The following is a 19,138-nucleotide window of genomic DNA, read 5'->3' on the forward strand; positions in this document are numbered from 1 at the left end:
AAGTGGTTTCTCAGAAAAAGTTCATTCCATGAGCATTTCCCTCCTCTATATTTACTTATTTATTTATTTGTTAATTAATGTATTTAGGACCATTATGTAGTCAAGCTAACATCAAACTCACAACTCAACTCACTTGCCTATTACCTCCCAAAGGCTGGGATGACAAGCAGAAGCCTGGCTCCCTTCAGTTATCATTTGAAAATAACCATTTTTAGTCTATTCTGAAAATGGCAAAATTGTGCATAGGAGCTCATGGACCATCAAATGATATGTCTTAGTGCTTCTTCCTTTATCCTCTCCTTCTCTACCTTTTTAAAAAAAATCTTATATTTGGACAACTATTTGAAGTTTTTGATGATCTGGTGCTCTGAAGCAAAACCAAATGAAGGCACCCTCTCTGTGAGGCTCAAATCCCTCAACAATGATAGTTCAAAACACCTCTGTGGGAGCAAATACTTTATAAAGTGTGAAAGTGACCATTTTAATTGTGCCTTCCCTTGTGTCCTGTGTGTCCTCACAAATGCAATTGGACTTCTGTAGCTCAGTTGATTAAGTGAAGAATCCAAGCACAGATCATTATCTGGGATTAGATCCTGGATGTTTATCTTACCAGTTGTAGAATTTGTTATTTAATGATTTTCCACTCATCTTTTTTATCTGTGACTGGATAAATAAAACCACACTGTTAACTCTAGGGTGCAGTGATGACAGAGTTAACATTTGTGAAGTTATTTCCTGTGGAGATACTTCTGGCTTCCTTTTCAACACATCAAAACAACAGAATCATAAATTCTCATATAGACACTCACAACCCTGATGAAAATTTTAGTTATATGACTATGTCATGCTGCTAAAATGTAAGTACCATTGAGGTCAGTGATGTCATCATCTTACTCGTCACTGCATCCTCAGCAATAGCAAGAACTTGTTCACAATGAGGCTCTCAACACAATACTATAGACTGGATGGATGGAAAGATTGAAGGATGGATGGATGGATGAATAGATGGATGGGTGAATGGATGATTAATTAGTTGTGAACTTTTTCTTTAATATTAGCATTTGTTTATGATTCAAAGTATTTTGAAATTTATTTTTAAACAGCTAAGGCCTCTGACTCTAGGCTGTGTAAATTTATTTACAAGATTATAAGATGCATTGTGAGTAAACTATAAGGTATATATCATACAACTCCTGTCTAAATTAGATATTGTGGATCATCTGTTTGGACATTTGGTCTACTACTGGTGGCTGTTTATTTTAGGGGGGCAATTTTGGAGGTTGAGTGTATCTCTAGGAAATGGATCATTGCAAGACAGGCTATTGAGGTCTAGGGTCATTCTGTTTCTGACCCAGCTCTCTGTTTCCTGATCTTTACACAGAGATATAGTCACAACCTTCTGGTACCATGGGCCCAACCACTTTAACCACCATGTGTGACATGACAGTAGGGATCAAATCTCTTTAAACATGCTTCTTTTGTTAAGTGTTCTATCTCTGCAATGAGATGTAACAAAAACATTAGGATAATATTCTATTAACAGTTTGAAGATAAATTATTCATGTTAACTAATCCATTCTTATGCTGGGACTCCATAAGGTTGATAGAAGCCATGTTATTTAAGAGTTTTCTTTGGGTGTATCAGTGTCTCAGTGTCAACTGGTAACATTGTCTGAGAAATACATTTTTATGCCTCTGTTGATAAATTTAGCTCAGCTTCCTGGTTGCTCAGTGTCTTAATTTGCATAAGAACTCTGATACCACAATGATGATTTTTCATGTATGTACGACCCAAATGGTGAATCAACCACCACTCTCAACATCAAAAGCCCTTTAAGCCAACTCCTCCTCTCTTTCCCACACATTTGGTCAGTTATCTGCTTCCATTTCACCTCTGACAATTGGTTGCCCTATGGTCTTTAAAGAAACAGTTATGGGTTTTTAGTACTCATTTCTTTTACTGTGCGACAGCAATAATCCTTGGAATAATTGTGGGTTAGAATGAGAACTTTCAGCTTGCTGTTCCAGTGCCATGCTCACAGGCTGCTCCCCTGTGATGGTGAGGGACTTTTATCCCCTTGGAACAGTAAGACCAAGTAAATCCTCGCTTTGGTCGTGGCGTCTCATCATATAAATAGAACTCAAGCTGGCAACATGACATTCGAGGGTCTATCCATAGACTCCACCCCCGCCATAAACAAATGCGTCATTATTTGGGGAGTATGAAACCATATGCTGAGTTTTAAAGATATATGGAAGCATATTCATTTTGCTCATTGTTCTCAAGTCTCCTCAAATACAGGTATCAGTCGACTGGTATTAAAAACCCTACAAATTGTAATGTAACTCCACTCAACTATATAGCAAGAGCATGCTCTGAAACTACCTCTCAAATTCAAACTAATTCAACTGTGCCTTTTATACAATGGCAAGTTTGAGCTCAAAATGATAGTCATATCAACTGGTAAAAGGAAGATTTCATTTGCTTCTTGCCATTAAGAGTTTCAATACTTAGGCTAAAATAATGCAAACTGGTACAAACCTGTTAACCTTTATTAGATATTCACTGTGTGCATAATTATCTAAATAATTTCTCAGGTTTATTTTATGGTAGTATGGCCACAGACACAGCTACTTTCATTGTGTATGTATCGTTGCTGAAGAGGCAGGCTAAGAAAGATGATACAAGTGTCTGAAGGTCACAGAGTGTGTCGTTCTTAACCCAGACTATGATTCTCAGTTGTGTATGGGATCTACCTTTTACCAGTACTTTGTGCTGCTCTTTCTCCAATAATTCAGTTTGGTTTTTTTACCTCATCATGTAGGAGATTACCATCCTTTTGTTTTCATCTTCCATATACTGGGCAGCATTTTCATTCATATTCAATGTGGTAAAATGAAATCTGATCCACTCCCTCTTATGACTTTATGTTTATCATGCTTCAGTGGCCTTTATGAATAAATAAAATCATGACAACAAACCTTTGCCTGAAGTGACTTAACAATGCTGGCTCCTTCTTTCATTCTCCTGTAACAACTCAAGGACTTTTAAGGTCCATCATAAATATCTATATGCCACCAATACTTAGTCTGCTAACTCCAGAATTAACAACATGAAACCATTAAAGCAGCATTTTAGAGAACATTTATTATTGTGTGTTACTAGATCTCTAGCTGTAGTCAACTGCCAGAATAACAATAGCATAAGGATTTGATTTTTTTTCCAATTTAAATACTGAATCCATTTTGAAGAGTCCTGTTTGTGCCCATTCATGTACATATTACACATAAATAATGTTTGAAATTTGTTAGCCTCCTGTCTATTATTGTACATCTTCCCTCTACAAACAGTTGTATTTGAACATCGCTGCTTTATAAATTCTCTTTGCCTTTATGTGTTACTATTTTCTTATTCCCTGCTCTTAATTGAAATGCTTCTATTATATAACCGGAGAGAGTTCTCTAAATCATGGAACGAATGTTTTCTGCAAATACTACTGAAATGTATGTATGTTTATTTATTATTCAGTTATTTATTTTCACTTTGCTAAAATACCAACTTCGGTTCAGAATTATAGAAAGGCTTTGTTCTACTTATCTGGGTGTCAACAGTAATTGGAGTCCATATCCATATCCCACCTTGCAATCATGCTGCAAAAGGCCAATAAATTCCCGCTGAGTGTGTTACTTGTTAAATTTAGTGCATTACATTCAAGGTAATGAATAAAAGCAGTGGGCCGTTACTGGCTGGCTGGCTGAGGGATTCTAGAACAGCCAGACTCCCCTGAGGCCTTGTGCTGGTTAAAAAAAAAAAAAAAAAAAAAACAAAAAAACAAAAAAAAAAACAGTGACAGCCAGGATCAAGGTAGTCCATAAGCATCACAGTTTGGTTTGTCTCCCCTAATTTCCTCTTCTGTTAGAGACTCGGGCTGCAGGGAGAGGAGATAGTCTTATCCATTAATTCACCACAATTTTATATAAAATACTGAATATTCTGGTTTCATTAGCAACAAATACAGGGTAGATAGATAGGTATGTATTTACATTGATTCAGGAGATGAAAATTCCAATGACTGTAAACTAATAGCTATGCCTCTAAGCAGTTCACATGGTACCCTAAATGTGTCTATTGTATACTTATCTAAATAAAAATGCACACAGGTATTATTACATGAATGAACTAATGAAATAAGCTATTTTGTGCCAAATTTATTGAGCATACATAAGCAGTTGTTGGACACGCAATGCTATAGTGTTAAGAAAAATGTTCTTTAAAAACAACTATATTAAAGAATAAATATTTCCATATAAAATATCCTTCCTTATCTGTAATAAAAAAATATTTGTCTGTATAATATAATTTACCAATAATTTTTAACAAGCCTGTTCTACAGTGTTCACTTATAAATGTTTTATTTGTCAATATAAATAAGTTAGACATACCATTTCCTGCCAAAGCCAGTTGATATGCCTAGTCTTTTGTATCACTGTGAATATTAATATCAATCACAAAGACAAGTAGGTTCTTAAGAAAAAATACAGGTCATTTATGTGAAATAGCCACTTTTACTTTTCTTGAGTGCCTTGAAAATTTTATCATAGAGTGCTCTTTGCTATCCATGAAAAACAGCTGCTTCCAAATAGCATGGTGTATCTCATTAGAGAGATATTAGGCCTAATTACGCAACATATGAGTGAGGTCATTATAGAGACATTATCTCAATGAGGTAAGAAAGGCACACATGAAATCCAATACTCAGCTGCTTGAAAGAATATTGGAAAGCAAATACAAGAGATTACTGATCATTTCAGTCATGTTGAAAGATGACGCAAGGCTGTCATGAACTTCCTGCTCATGCAGCAGGGAACATTTTTTTCTTTTACTATAGTCTATATATTTTTATACACAGTAAGTCAAATGAGTCTACCAAATCAGATTCTCAACTAAAGAATGTAACAGAATCATAGCCAAGACTTGATAAAGCACAGATCCCAACCTGAGAATTTCTGATTCAGCAGTGTAGGTTGAGATCAGGACTTTACATTTCAAGTTTCTTTTTTTATTGGACATTTTATTTATTTACATTTCAGATGTCATCTCCTTTCCCCACCATCCCTACCATAAACCTTCTATCCCATCCCTCCTCCTTCTTTTTGCTTTTATATCATTTTAATCACATGCAAGTTTTAAGGTCAGTTCTAGGTTGAGGAGCTAGCAATAAAATAGAAGCAAAAAAGGATCACATGTACCCACACACATATATTTGTACACATATGAAGAAATATTCACATACACAGTTTTTTTATGGCAATGGTTGCTATCAACTGGCCACTTTTAATATTTTATAGTAAATGTTTTAACATTTAATGTAATAGCACAAACCAAATTTATTAAATATCTTGAACTCCTAATTTTGAAATATTGAAATCTAACCTATTTTTTCAAGTTGTTTTCGGTTGGGCGCTCTGACAAACTCTTGTCTCTTGTCTGTCCTCAACTCAAAGCAAAATTAGACTCACCAATCCCCTGCCTGCTGATTACAAACCATGAAACTGTTATTGCAACCCTGTAAGTGCCTTTGGATCATTTTGACATAGTCCCCCTAGTCCCAAAGAAAGCTGTTTCCCAGGCTGCTTTTTACGTAGCCAGAAAATGCCTCTCTTGTATTGATTTGTTAAGGCCCATGGCCACCACATAGACGAAACTGAGGCTTTAGTCTTCCATAACTCTCTTGTGTTTTTATTCTTGGCTCTAGTCTGTAGGTACATGAAGCGCTTTAGAAAATAAACCCTGGGTCTCAACCAGAGAAATCTGGGTCTAATTGGTCTGGTGAGTAGCCAGATCATTAGGATCTTTTAAAGATATTATCTTATGATTCTACTATGTGGCTGGGTTTGAGAATAATGTTAACAGTTATTTACAGGTGAATCTACTAAAAGCAAGAAGAATGATATAATAATAATAATAATAATAATAATAATAATAATAATAATAACAATGGAGTGAATGCATGTGTTTCATGCCCTAGGAGTGTTAACACTCAAGAAAAAGATGATTTTTCTCCATTAATGCATACTTATGTCCTCTTACCTATGTGGCAGTTAGAAGGTGATGGTGAAATCATTCTATGTCTGTCATAATCTTGGTGGTAACATGTGCTTACAAGCAATGTTCATAGTGATGGCAAAAGTTTCAGTTTTTTACTCTTAATTGCTTTCTCATGTTTGAGGTCACAATTTCCTAACCAGAATTTGTAAGAGAGGTTCCAAGATCTTGGTGAGAGATGGGAACACAGTGGGTCTTAGAAGACAGTTTCATGTAATCATTTGTAGTATCTATAATATTACGCATGATAAATGGAAATATGAACATTGTTAAAAGATGTAACGTTTCAAAGTTTTACAAATGAATTTGATATTGAAATATAAATTATACTGTCAAAAGATGTAATGGTACTGTATATGAAGAGAAAATTAAAACAAAACGTACGGCAATATTTTTGTTTTAAGTGGGATAGAAAGGTGTGTGGTTCATCTCTCAGATGGCTAAACAAATACAAAGAATTTATTTAGAGATCTCCCACAGAAATAGAAATGAAAACACAATATAAAATAAATATGAAATAGTAAAAACATAAATAGCTACCAAATTATTGGCAGAAAATTTTTTTTAAAAGGGAAAACTGTTAAGAAACGTCTGTAAGATTTGTACCTTATAAATAGAAACTATATTTTTCAAGTGTGTATTGTTCACTCTCAAAATATGACAAAATAAAACTAAGCCCAGAAATTTCAGGCACAGCATATGGTCATAATTTAACATTACTGAATATTTTTGTTTGAGTGGGAAAAAAGATCTTCCAAAATATTTAAAAGAGACAAGAAAACAAAAGCATATTAAATAGAAAAAGCATATTCCTTAATGATTGGTGGAACTTGAGGGGTACTGAAACCATCATTGTAAACAGATTAAAACTATCACATTACATTATAAGAACACATTTCAACAGTGGCATATGGTCAACAATGTTTTCAGAGACAAATTCATGTGCACTAGTATTTATTATATTCAAACTAAGTTTGAATCTCAAAAATTTAAATTTTATAAAACTAAAAAAGTCAAATGGATACAAATTTTAATGTTGAAGATTTTTAAAAAATCATCAAATGAATTGCATAAACAATCTTGTATGAAAGTTTGATTTTAAGTAAGACCACAAAGAAAAAGATTATTAATTATTAGAAAAAAGACAAAGTGAATACAGAAAGAATTAAAAACCATAACATGGTAGCAATCTTAGAGAGTAACTGTAAAGTTCTAGAAAAAAATTCTATCAAATATACTTTGCTCAGAAGTTTAAAAAAAATAAGCCCTAATATAGCAATATCCTGGTTAATCTCAGAAATATGTAGATGAGTTTAACTACCCAAGCAATATTATAACGGAAATTGTGTAGTACTGCAACACATGGAAAGCTAAACCCTGGCCTTCTCATACCAAAACACTGCGCATCTCCCTGTATATCCATGTGTTTTAAAATACTTCCCATAATGTTTCTACAAATGTTTCTTATGTTTATAATTTTGGGAAACTCTAGATGAGATTATTTTTCTTTATGAATTTTGAAATTGAATCAGGGAATTTGAATCACAAAATTTCACCTTCCCTAAAACTTATATATAAACTCAAAAGACACGAACCATAATGTGGCTATTTCAGAATTCTAAACACAAAATTTGACAGAATCTGTTCAAACTCCAGTGAATCTACCCTGACTGACTACTTCAGAAGATAGCCAGCCCTTCTGTTTACATGTTTTCCTCTCCCTGGAACTTCTTCCTAAATCTTGTAGTCCACCAGAGAACGGACTCTGCCATTAAAAAGCATCTAAATTACGGTTTGGGCTCAAGTAAGGAAAATTATTTTAAAATGTGGTTTTTAATCAATATTCAGCATTCAATTATACATATTTGGAGTGTCCTGTTTATTTGCTTTAGTTTCATTTTATAAATGATCTCTTAGTTTTCATTTTAGGAAATGCGTTTTTCCTACTAAACTGTGTTTACTGTGTTATGGCTCTTCGGGTTTTACTTTGACTGCTCTTGGTAAAGAAGTATCAATTTTTTCACTGGTCACCTCCAACTCCTTTCTACTTGCCTTACCCCTTGTAGTTCGACCCTTGACCAGCATGCTGACCAATCTACAGAGTAGACTTTAGGATTCAGACCCATAGAAGGGAAGCTGAAAGAAGGTGGGTGGCTCACTCTTTATTCACAAACTTTACCCAACCCAGGCTACTCTCCAGATGTTATATTCATTCATATATAAGTTTGGTAGCATCCACTAAGGAAGTTCATTACACTTAATTAAAAAGGTTTAAAATATTCTAAAATAGAAAGAAGACAGTATATACCACAAACAACAAAAAGAACAGGGTAGATTTGAACTTCTAATTGAAAAACAAATTCACATGTGTGCCCAGAGATAGAGATTAAAATGCCTTTACCAGGAGCACACTCAATCTGAAGTTTCACACATAAAAACTTTGCAGTTTCATATTTCCAATACCTTTTCAGGTAGCTTCCACTATTCCTGTACATCTATTCTTTATTATTATTTTTTTTAATAAGGAAAGGAAGCTAAAATTTGAAAAGATCAAACATCCACAAAACAGGCAAATGTCTCAAACACCAAGTTTACTTCCTTGATGTTTAAGAACAAACCTATTATGATACTTTTTTTTCTGTATCAGATGTTATACCTATTAATTGAATGTATTGAAACCCACTCCATGGTAATTTAGTGAAGTCGGAATTTATCAAAAATACAAAAAGCAGCAGGGCAGCTGACACTCAACAACATGGTCACCCAGTTAATGACACTGACCTAGCTTGCTTTCCACTCCGCTCCCACCAACATCTCCATCCTTCATCTATCCCTCAGTGGTCACATCACTTACAGTTCTCAAGATGGAAAGGCCAATCAATCACTGTGATATTTACTCATTTTAATTCAAGTACCTAAAGCTTGGAAAAACTTTACTCACATTTATTTATAAAATTAACTGGTTATAGATTTAAATCAAAACCATTGGCTAGGCTTAGGTCATTGTCAATTTCCTAATAGTCATGAATCTATCCCTTTAAGTCAAGGACATGGTGAGAAGGGTCTGTGTATCTGATGCTGTCTCAGGTACTAGAGGTAGGGCAACAAGACACAGACAAAATCTTACATTCTTGCAATAGTGAGAGGCACACTATATGTAAGCTTAAAATATATGATAAATATATAATTAGCAAGTGCACATAGAAGGTAAACTGTATAGAGGCACACACACGTATAATATTTAAATACTACTAAATTAAAACAGAGCAAGTAATGGGACAGTAAAGTATAGGTCAATGTTAGAATAGAATTTGGGGGAGGACTTCTCTTAAATTAAATGTTACTATAGATACAAATGACAAGAATAAACCAACTATCAAAATTCACAGGAAAAAAAAAAAAACTATTCCATGGCTCCATGTTAGAGCACTTATCTCCTATGTAGGCGCTATGAGATCAATTTCCAACATCATCAAAGTACAAAACAGAGATGATGAAAGGCATAAAAAGCAAAGATGTGAGAATTTTAGACAGCTAGAATGTAGTAAGCAAATCAGAAAGAGATGGGTGAGTTAAAGACAGCAAAATAGGGATGAAAAATATGTATGGAAGTTTCTACAAGGCATTTTAATGTTATTCAGAATGGGAAAAAGTTATAGCCAGAGGGAGGATGCTATGATTTGCCATAGTTGGGCAGGGTGCCCCTTGGGTTATGTTTTAATTTGACTGATGTTGCCAAAGCCAGAGGGCTGAAGGATGAAAAGGAGTATTTCCCCATGGGAGCCATGGTTCTGGGTAGATAAAGCAAGGCACAGTTTGTTTTTCTTCCCCAGTCTGTTGAAACACCTTGTTAGAAATGGCCTCAGCAGTTTGTCTCCATGTTCTGCCAATCACAGTAATAATCGTTCCTGCCAATCCAGCCCCATTCTAACTTTCTTCTACAAATTTACAATATTTTAGAGGTCTGTGGTCTTCCTTACAACTTTAAGGCTGCCTAAAGGGATTGGCTCAACTGGGACATGATCCAATATTGGTAAGTTGTCTTCGTTATGCTGATTTAAGCATTGATCACCTGGTGGGTAATACTTTCTTGAATGCCGCCTATTGCTTAGAAGCACAGCTTTCTAGTTGGATTTTACTGAGCCTTGCACGTTCACAATTCGGATCTTCCAACATTTGTTACTTGCTGTGCTTATTTTCAGCTTTCTTACACCCCAAATGATTACATCCTGGGGGTGTTTGTTAGATAGATAGCAAGGACCGTCACTCGACTGTAGAAGAAAAGACATACTAGCTTAGAATGGCACAATGTAGATTGAAGGCTAGCAGAAAGGAAAAATGTTGAGAGAGAGAGAGAGAAAAAAAAAAAGCAAAAGTAACTATGGGCAGATAGCAATCATATCAGAAACCAAAGGAATGACCCAAAGGTTTGTGAATCGCAGCAGGAGAATTAATGAGACAGAAAATTTCCCAAGGAAAAGAGCCAAGTATAGAAAAAAAGAAGAAATAAACATCATAAAAGGAAAAAAATAAAAGAAAAACTCAACACAGAGGAGAGGAAATAAAACGACAGCCCAAGGGGAAGGCGAAAGAGGAAAACAAAGAAAACACAAATGAAAAGGCGATGCCTTGCATCAAAGCAGCAAATGCCAGCCCGTTGTCTTTTTTCTTATCGGATAGTGGCTTTGCATTTCTCGAGCAGCGAAGCCAAACTGAAGGGATAATTTTGTTTATGTACCCAATTTGCATAATTGTGCAATATAAATTACAATGCTAATTAAGGACAGCCCTTGGGCTTCTGGAACTGGGTCAAAGTGGCTCCCCGAGTGCAAGGAGGTTGGGGCATTGGCTTTGTCCCCACTCCCACTGCAGGGGAGCCAAGCCAGAGAAAAGAACCTTTCTGACAGTGTGTGAAATCTTGTCAGAAGTTGTTGTAGACCCAGAATTGTACGTCTCACTCTCAAACTTGGCTTTTCAAATAATCTTCCCGCGATTCTGGAATGATCTTCCTAAAAGCAAAAATTCCTCCTAAACCTTCTTGCTTGTCTTTCTACGGCATTTTCCCCCTTTTAGCTAGATAGTTTTAATTCAGAGAACTAGATTATGAAATTGTGAACAAGCAAGCATAAACCTGGCGTACGGTATTTTCTCACAGGACTCTTGCCAAATTGTCTGAAACCAGTGTATCATGTGCCCAGCTTAGGCTTTTGTGAGGCAGAGAGACAGTAGGCTCACTCTGAGTTTCAGTTAAATCCGTGTTCTCAAAGCTCAGTAAACGTTATAAATTCAGTTCCAGAGTTTATTCCCTGTACCATTCCTATGAGGAGAGTAGACATTAGAAGTTTGGGAGAAAACTAACTTGGGTCTTTCAAGGTAAGATGGTCCTCTGAGTTATAGCGTGACTGTTGGTGTAACTACAGAAAAGGAGCCTCGGGAAGGAACTCTCCAGGAAGCATGTTCTGGAAGCTTTTACACTCATCGCTTGCTGATCTCAAGCAAAGGCTATACGAACAATAGAAAGAAGCAGGTATCAATCACTTGGAAGGATAAGAATGTACAACTGTGTTGTAGATGAGGTCCGGTATCCCTTCTAAGGCTCCCTTTTTTTTCTTATGCTTCATAGTCTTAAAAATATGGACCCATTCTTAAGGGATTGATTTCTACATAACTCGATTAAAAGTCTAATTAATCGTTATGTGCTCAGGTTGTAAATACCCGATATCAACTTTAGCGTGGCAGAAGTTTCTTTTGGTGGAGATTACTATAGGAATATATATATATATATATATACATATATATATATATATATATATATGTATATATATATATATATATATTGCCCTTTCTATACTTGTATTATTTTATATTCTTACTAGTGCTCTAGTAAGTATTTTGTAATCATTCCTATATCCACCTAGATAAAGAAAATGATGTCTATTACAAATAAGACCATTGTTATTGGTGTTAGCCAGTGGATCCTTTGAGAGGGGATAGGTCACAGACAAGAGCAGTAACCTCATGAGTGGGATCTATGCTCATATGAAAGAGGGTCAATAGTACCCGATTCTCCCTTCTCTCCTGTAGAGTTAAAATAAGAAGATGACTCCAAGTAAGGGGGTGGTGGCCATCAAATACTGTATTACAGATACATTGATCTTGGGCCACTCAGCTTACTGAATAATAAACTGTTATTTTCAGTTCACCTTGTCTTTGGTATTTATTGATAACATCCTTACCAGTTGATGTTGTGGGACAAACTAGGACATTGGAAATTTGCATGAAGTTTATTATTTTTAGTGACCTGCTCAGAGGGTTGGGACAATCTAACCTTCTAGTTGCTCAAGACTATGAAGTTGGTATCTCATGGTGCACCAGTAGGTCCAAGGTCTCATGATGGTATTCATTCTGCAACAGTGTTCAAGTCAACACAAAAAGGTGATCCCTAATCTACTCATGTGTGTGTGTGTGTGTGTGTGTATACTGAGCTATGCACAGTGAGTTAAGCATGCTTACAGAATAATTGTAGAAAGGAATTGAGTTAAGTATGTCTGAGCAACTGCAGAAAAAGAAAGTTTACCAGCAATCATGTCAATTCCAGGAGGTTAAGTAAGCATACTTAAAAAAAAAAAAAAATGGTGCTTCACCATAGAAAAAACGTAGTTAATGCTACTGAACAATATACTCTAAATGGTTAAAATGGTATATATCATTCTATATCTGTAATGCCATAATAAACTAGGGGTGCATGCAGCTCAGTGGTAGTTTGTAGCATGTATGAGACTCAGTTCCATTGGGCACACAGGGGAAAGAAATAGAATGATCTCCAAGAAGTCGTGACAGCATAGAGAAAGGTCCTCACTCCATCTTTCTGGTTTTGCTTTTCACTCACATTTGCACCATAGTCTGGGTGGAACTTGCCTATTCTGGCCTGGAGAAGAGAGACCCTCATTTTTACTGATCAGGGAAATTAGCTCTAGTCCAGGCCACAGACATGAAGAGATATGATGGTAGATTAGAGTACAGATTAGTATAAAATCTTGTCATTGTAGTTTCAAGAAGAATGAAAAAATTTGGTCACCTTTTAATATTTTTGAGGACATAGGCACAACCATAAAAATCTCCAACTTTCTCCTGTTTTAAGAGATGATAATCCAAATTTGCTTATGTTAATCTCAACAGAATATTATTTTCCACTGGAAGAATCATATACACACATATATATGGACACACACACACATATATATGTATATATATACATATGTATATACATATATATGTGTGTATGTGTCAATTACTTCATAAAACTTATAATTAATAAATCAGTTCAGAAATACCCTAGGCTAATCATTATGTATAGGTTGAATCTCTATCTAATTATAGCTAATATATAGGCTAAATATAATCTTGTTAATAATAGTAATAATAATAATAAACCACTCTCAGTAGTTTATTAGAGATAGTGTTTGCCAAGAGTGGACAGGGTCATCAGAGTCTCTCTTCTCAGTATTATCCTATTATTATCTTATTGAACAACCCTCAGAAAAAGAAAAAGTGTATACACATATCCATAAATTGCTATGGTTTCTGGTAAACTTCCTTTCGCTTTGCCGGTCTTCAGGCAGATTTAGTCATCGTACCCTTTCTCTCCGGCATATTGTATGCTCCTCGATATAAAGGAACAATCTTGACATTGTCCACATTTTAGCGAACGTAACTTCTGATTCTTGTATATGTAATGAGAGCAATTATTATAGCTAATGATACTCCAAGACTTTCCTTAGACCAGTAGTGGGACTGGCATCAAAGAAATGAATGAAGCACATCACCAGCCCACCTGCAAACCCTAGGCATTGGGCAATCTGCAAGTGAGCACCCACCAATCTTTATTTTAAAGGGTGAAAGCTCTATTTACTATATATTTCTAATTGAGCCTGGTCAGGCCTAAAGACTACCTTTTTTTTTTTTTTTGAAAATACTTAAAACTTTATTAAATTCTCATGCTGCTAAAAATACTCTATTTCACTGCAACTTTTTATTTCTCTTAGGGGTTCATCCCAATTGCTCCAGTTTGTAATTTAACAATTCTGTGTCTATTTTCTCTGAATGATTATAGTCAAGTTTTCCTTTCTTTGTAAGATTCCTAAGAGACAGAAAATCAAACTTTCTAGAATTTTACGGCATAAACTAAACTGACATTGATCTGTAGATCCTAAAACATCTTGTAACTGTTTACCTAGTGTAGAATAAGCTCTCTTGGCCTCAGTGCATTTTTTTTTCTGACTGAAAAAATAATACTTGGTACATTTTCGCTAACCTTGTAGCTGTAGGACAGTACCTCAGGAGCTAGCAGAATGGTTAAGAACACTTATATTCTTCAAGGAGACCTGGGTTTGATTCCCAACACCTAACCCACATAGCAGCTCACAACTCTTCATAACTCCCGTTGCATGTAATGTCATGCCCTCTGAGGGACCTCTGAGGGACCAGGAGTGAATACAGTGTCATCAAAATATGCATACACAATTTTTAAAAAATGAATTTCCTAATAAAAATGTCCACTCTTAGTCACAGTTTTTTTCTAAAACACATGTAAAGTTAATCTTTCAATGATGAGTACAATAAAAATGTTTACGTCCATATTGAAAAATAAAACCAATATATACTCATTATAAAAACAAGTGCAATGTATACTAACTCCATGTAACAAATTTATATGCAACAAGTCTTGGTATAGTTTACTATCCGCCAAAGTCCAGGAACTTAATACAGCCCTGGCAAGCATATACTTAGTCAAAATTATTTCTACTCTGTTGTCTTTTTCTCTTTGAGAACCCAAAGCTCTTCAGGAACCACAGAATTAGATGTTACCTTCATGTGTTCAGATGGATCAGATTAGGCTTTATTTTCATGCCTGGCTGCATAGGTTATTATTCATGTTTTTTTTTTAATGTGTAGATAGCTTGCATTTAAGATTCTTGATATTAACAGTCCAAAAGAAACACACCTTTTCTCCATAATGGATATGCATGTTTTTAAGCAATGTGTGAAGTTCTCAGGAACATCCTGATCTCTGCTGGTTTTCTGTTTGGGTCTAATCTTACTAGCAGTTTTACTAATTTTCTCCTTTCCACTTCATTAGTGACTACACTAATGCTTTCATAATTTTATCCATCATATGTTCCTAGTCTTGAAAAGCCATTACATTATGTGCATGTCTGTTACTTGCTTATTAAAAATATTAAAATTTCCAGGCAGTGTTGAGGACGTTGAGGAAACAAGGGTAACAAGAACTGAGCTAATGTAAGTGAAATAAACTCTAAATGTCTGGAGGAAATAAGCCAAAAAGTATTGCTGGCTGTGTTCTTCATGGAGAGCTTGGAGCATGAGTAAATACTAAATTAGCACGTTCTGAATTGTTAAAATGTGTGTTACGTTCATAGTACTAGAAACAATATAGAAACTTGAAGAGTGTCTGTGTGTTGAAGTTCAGTTTTAAGAAATTCTAGTACAAATAAATGTTCAGTCTTTAGGTGAGCGAGATAATTGTTTCAGCAACTAAAGTCTGGATAAAATGTATTTAAACAGTAGACCACCAGTAGGAATATGTCCAAAGTATTGGAAAAAGCGAGAAGGGTAAGTAAAAAGAAACACAGGTTTTGAGGTTTGATCTTATTACTTAGCTGTGTGTGACTAGACATTTCACATCATGAAAACCCACAACAAATGGCTCTCATTTAATTTTAGAGAGATGTTGTAAGAATTAAAATGGAGGGGTGATATTTGAAGAGATTCTGAGACCTTTTTTTCTAATGTGTAATATTTTCTACCAGAAAGGATTCAGTCATAACAACGTGACAAGAGCTGAGAGGTAAAGATAAAGACCATGCAAGGCAGCACTTCCTGATCCACAATTACTAAGAATCATCCTGAATTTACTCCTCACCCCATGCCAAGTCTGAAATGAGGGTAACATACTTCAAGAATATACATTTTGAAGGCTTAGGAGATACCACAGGCGGCAAAGTGTTTGCCACATAACTATGGTGAGTTGAATGTGATCCCCAATGTTCAATTAGTTCCAGGCTCAGTGAGAAACATTGTCAGAACAAACAAAACAGAGCCTCTGGGTTGACCTCCGACATTGACCTCTGACTTCCAATCTCATACAAATATGTGCCCACCTCCCCATGCACACACCCTCCCTACCCTTCAACACAGAATATGTACTTTGAGTTCCAAGAAATTAAATCCATATCACACATCACAGCATGTATTCTGTTTGGACTATACTTTTGTACAGGCAACTCAAAGGATTTAACTCACTCTCAAATAACTGTGCCAGAAACAAATAGATTTTTATCTTAAGATCAACATGAAAAACAGCATATTTTAAGAACAATGACTTCTTTATCACAAGAGTGTTTTTAACAGGCAAAAGCATATTGTGTTATGTTCTATATTTATGAAAACTGCAACAAACTGTGAAGAGATAACAGAATGCTTTTTATGTGAATTGAAACAGAAGATGAAATATTTCATTAAAATTTTTTATGCTTTGGGGCCTATTCTTATTTATGAATATATATAAATATTATTGCAAACATTTCTCTCATTGTTTCTTTTCATTATTATGGTTGTATAACCCCTATGACACTATTTTGGTAAGGTATAGTTCACATATATGATAGTATATATCATGTAACTTAGGTGTACAAAAGCCATATTCTGTGAGTATATGGAAGCACTCCTTATGATATTCACATAATTACCAATAACCTGAAAATGTATTTCTTAAGGTGTCTATAATTGAATAATGCAAACCTATATCATAGTTGGTATATTATTTACAATTAATTGTTTTTTCATTTTAATTTAGTATGAAGGAAATATACTAGGAATGAGTAAAGTGGCAAATGATCCTGATTTTAACTCACCAAACTTGAGTATAATATCTTCTTTGCATGCTTCTCCTGATAGGATTACTTCTTCCATCATGCAGTGCTTTAATCTGAGGATGTCTTTCTTAATTTTATTGTGTGCTCTGAGTATGTTTGTATCAGGGACTAAAATATTTCATTTTAGTCTTGATATCTTCAGCACTGACCCAACACAATGATGATGCTTAATAAATGTTGCTGAAAATACATACATTAGAATTGATTATTAGCCTTTTTTAATTCTGTAAAATTGGTTTCCAGCTAGTTAAAACTTATAACAAGTCATTAAAATTTCAAGTAAGATTAAACATTAATAAGAACCTCCAAAATCTCAGTGCTTGCTTAGGGACATGGAAATATAATGCATGTGTTGTTATGGTGAAAGTAAAGGCTACTGAAAGGATTCCCAGGAGCTGAATGCAAGTAAGCAAATTGTAGTGTGTGTATAAGATTTGGAGAGTAGGTGGAATGTTATGCTATGATTGGATCTTGTGTGTGGCAATTACTAACAATAATATGAAATGTGGTACTCACTCAGTACTTACAAATAGTTTTTAGTCAGCAGCTGTGTCAATCTTGTAGAAATGTGGCCACCTAAAACCATGTTTTTGTAACCTTTAGTGGAAATGAATTTAGTCATATAACCCAATTCTTGTCAATAATAAAGACAGTGGAATTCTCCAGGTGTGCATCCCAGGGAGGCATTACTTTAAAAATAAACTTAAGAGATAGTCAGTCCCTCAGTATCATTCCCATCAGCCCAGACAGATGGATGCCTGGAGGAGCAATCAACTGGCAATCATGACATAGCTTTCAAAAATATTACCAAACAAAAATAATAAACCCACATAAGAAATCTAGACTTTGTTTCTGAATCTCAGCAGGAATCCTGTCTTTTAACCGTGACACAGAAAAATTCTTATTCTGTTTAACTTCAAAGTTTTTATGTACTTAGTAAAATAATGTATTTTTATATATAACCTATAGATATGCTGATAGATTGTAGATAGATACATAGATATATAGATAGATTGATATAGATACATAGATACCTAGATAGATACCTAGATAAATACCTAGATAGATAGATAGATAGATTGATAGATAGATAGATAGATAGATAGATAGATAGATAGATAGATAGATAGAGACACGGGTAGATAGATATATTTAGGTGGTAATTATAGGTTACACACATACAAACACACACACGTGAAAGATAGATGAATGGATAGATAGATAGATAGATAGATAGATAGATAGATAGATAGATAGATAGATGAGTGTGTGTGTGTGTGTGTGTGTGTGTGTGTGTGTGTGTGTGTATGTGTACCCATGAATACATGCTATAATGCACATATGGAAGTTAGAGAAAAATCTGTGGTAGGTTGTGCTCTTTCCAGCATATGGTTTCTATAGATCAAACTCATATCAGGCTTGTGAGCAAGCACTTTGTCCTTTTTCTGAATCATATTACTGGCCCCAAACTTTATTTTTTAAAATTCGGTGTCTGCTTGGTTTTTATGAAACCAAGCACAAACTTAATACATTTGTCTTTCAGGAAAAGTAAGCCTAACTTTTCCAGTTGGTGAGATCCATGCCTGAAGCCCATTCTACTGAAGGAATTGTGTCTCAACTCGGGTACAAAAGAATTGCCCTGACATGTGGTATCTGACATTTTTTGTTGTTCTTGTTGTTTTGTTTTGTTCTTTTAATTCTTTCCTTAAATGTAGGTATAAAATTCAGAAAAGTGGGCTCAGTGTCAGAAATACTATCTTTGTGGACATTGACTGATAAATATAATGATTTATGTATGATAAATACAATGATTATGTCTCTAGCTTTGGCAAAAACTGAATACAAAACATCTCTCCACAATACTGATTCAATTAAATTTTTTTCCTCTTTGGGTGTGATTCATATTGTGAAGACGAATCAATGAACATTGACAACTTGCTTAAATTTTGCTCTTTGTCCTATTTGTATAATTTATTCTGTCATTGCATCTGAAGTGGTGGCCCCTGCATCTCTTCATCCATGAACACTTCCCAGATGTGCTGAAAATTCCTCATTAATTTGTATATTTCATTCCATT

The 19,138-nt window shown here is 34.9% G+C and overlaps 1 long non-coding RNA gene across 1 annotated transcript in view; it reads left to right on the forward strand.

The window, feature by feature from the left end:
* The window catches only part of LOC117717887 (uncharacterized), a 364,914-nt gene that overhangs the window by 342,890 nt on the left and 2,886 nt on the right, over positions 1–19,138 (forward strand). Inside the window, exons 7-10 of the long non-coding RNA XR_013113620.1 lie at positions 8,173–8,252; positions 10,067–10,139; positions 15,937–16,149; positions 18,605–18,710. This is a non-coding gene — a long non-coding RNA (uncharacterized LOC117717887). The remainder of the gene's footprint in view (positions 1–8,172; positions 8,253–10,066; positions 10,140–15,936; positions 16,150–18,604; positions 18,711–19,138) is intronic.

Source organism: Arvicanthis niloticus, chromosome 12, assembly GCF_011762505.2.
Source record: "Arvicanthis niloticus isolate mArvNil1 chromosome 12, mArvNil1.pat.X, whole genome shotgun sequence".
Taxonomy (NCBI): domain Eukaryota; kingdom Metazoa; phylum Chordata; class Mammalia; order Rodentia; family Muridae; genus Arvicanthis; species Arvicanthis niloticus.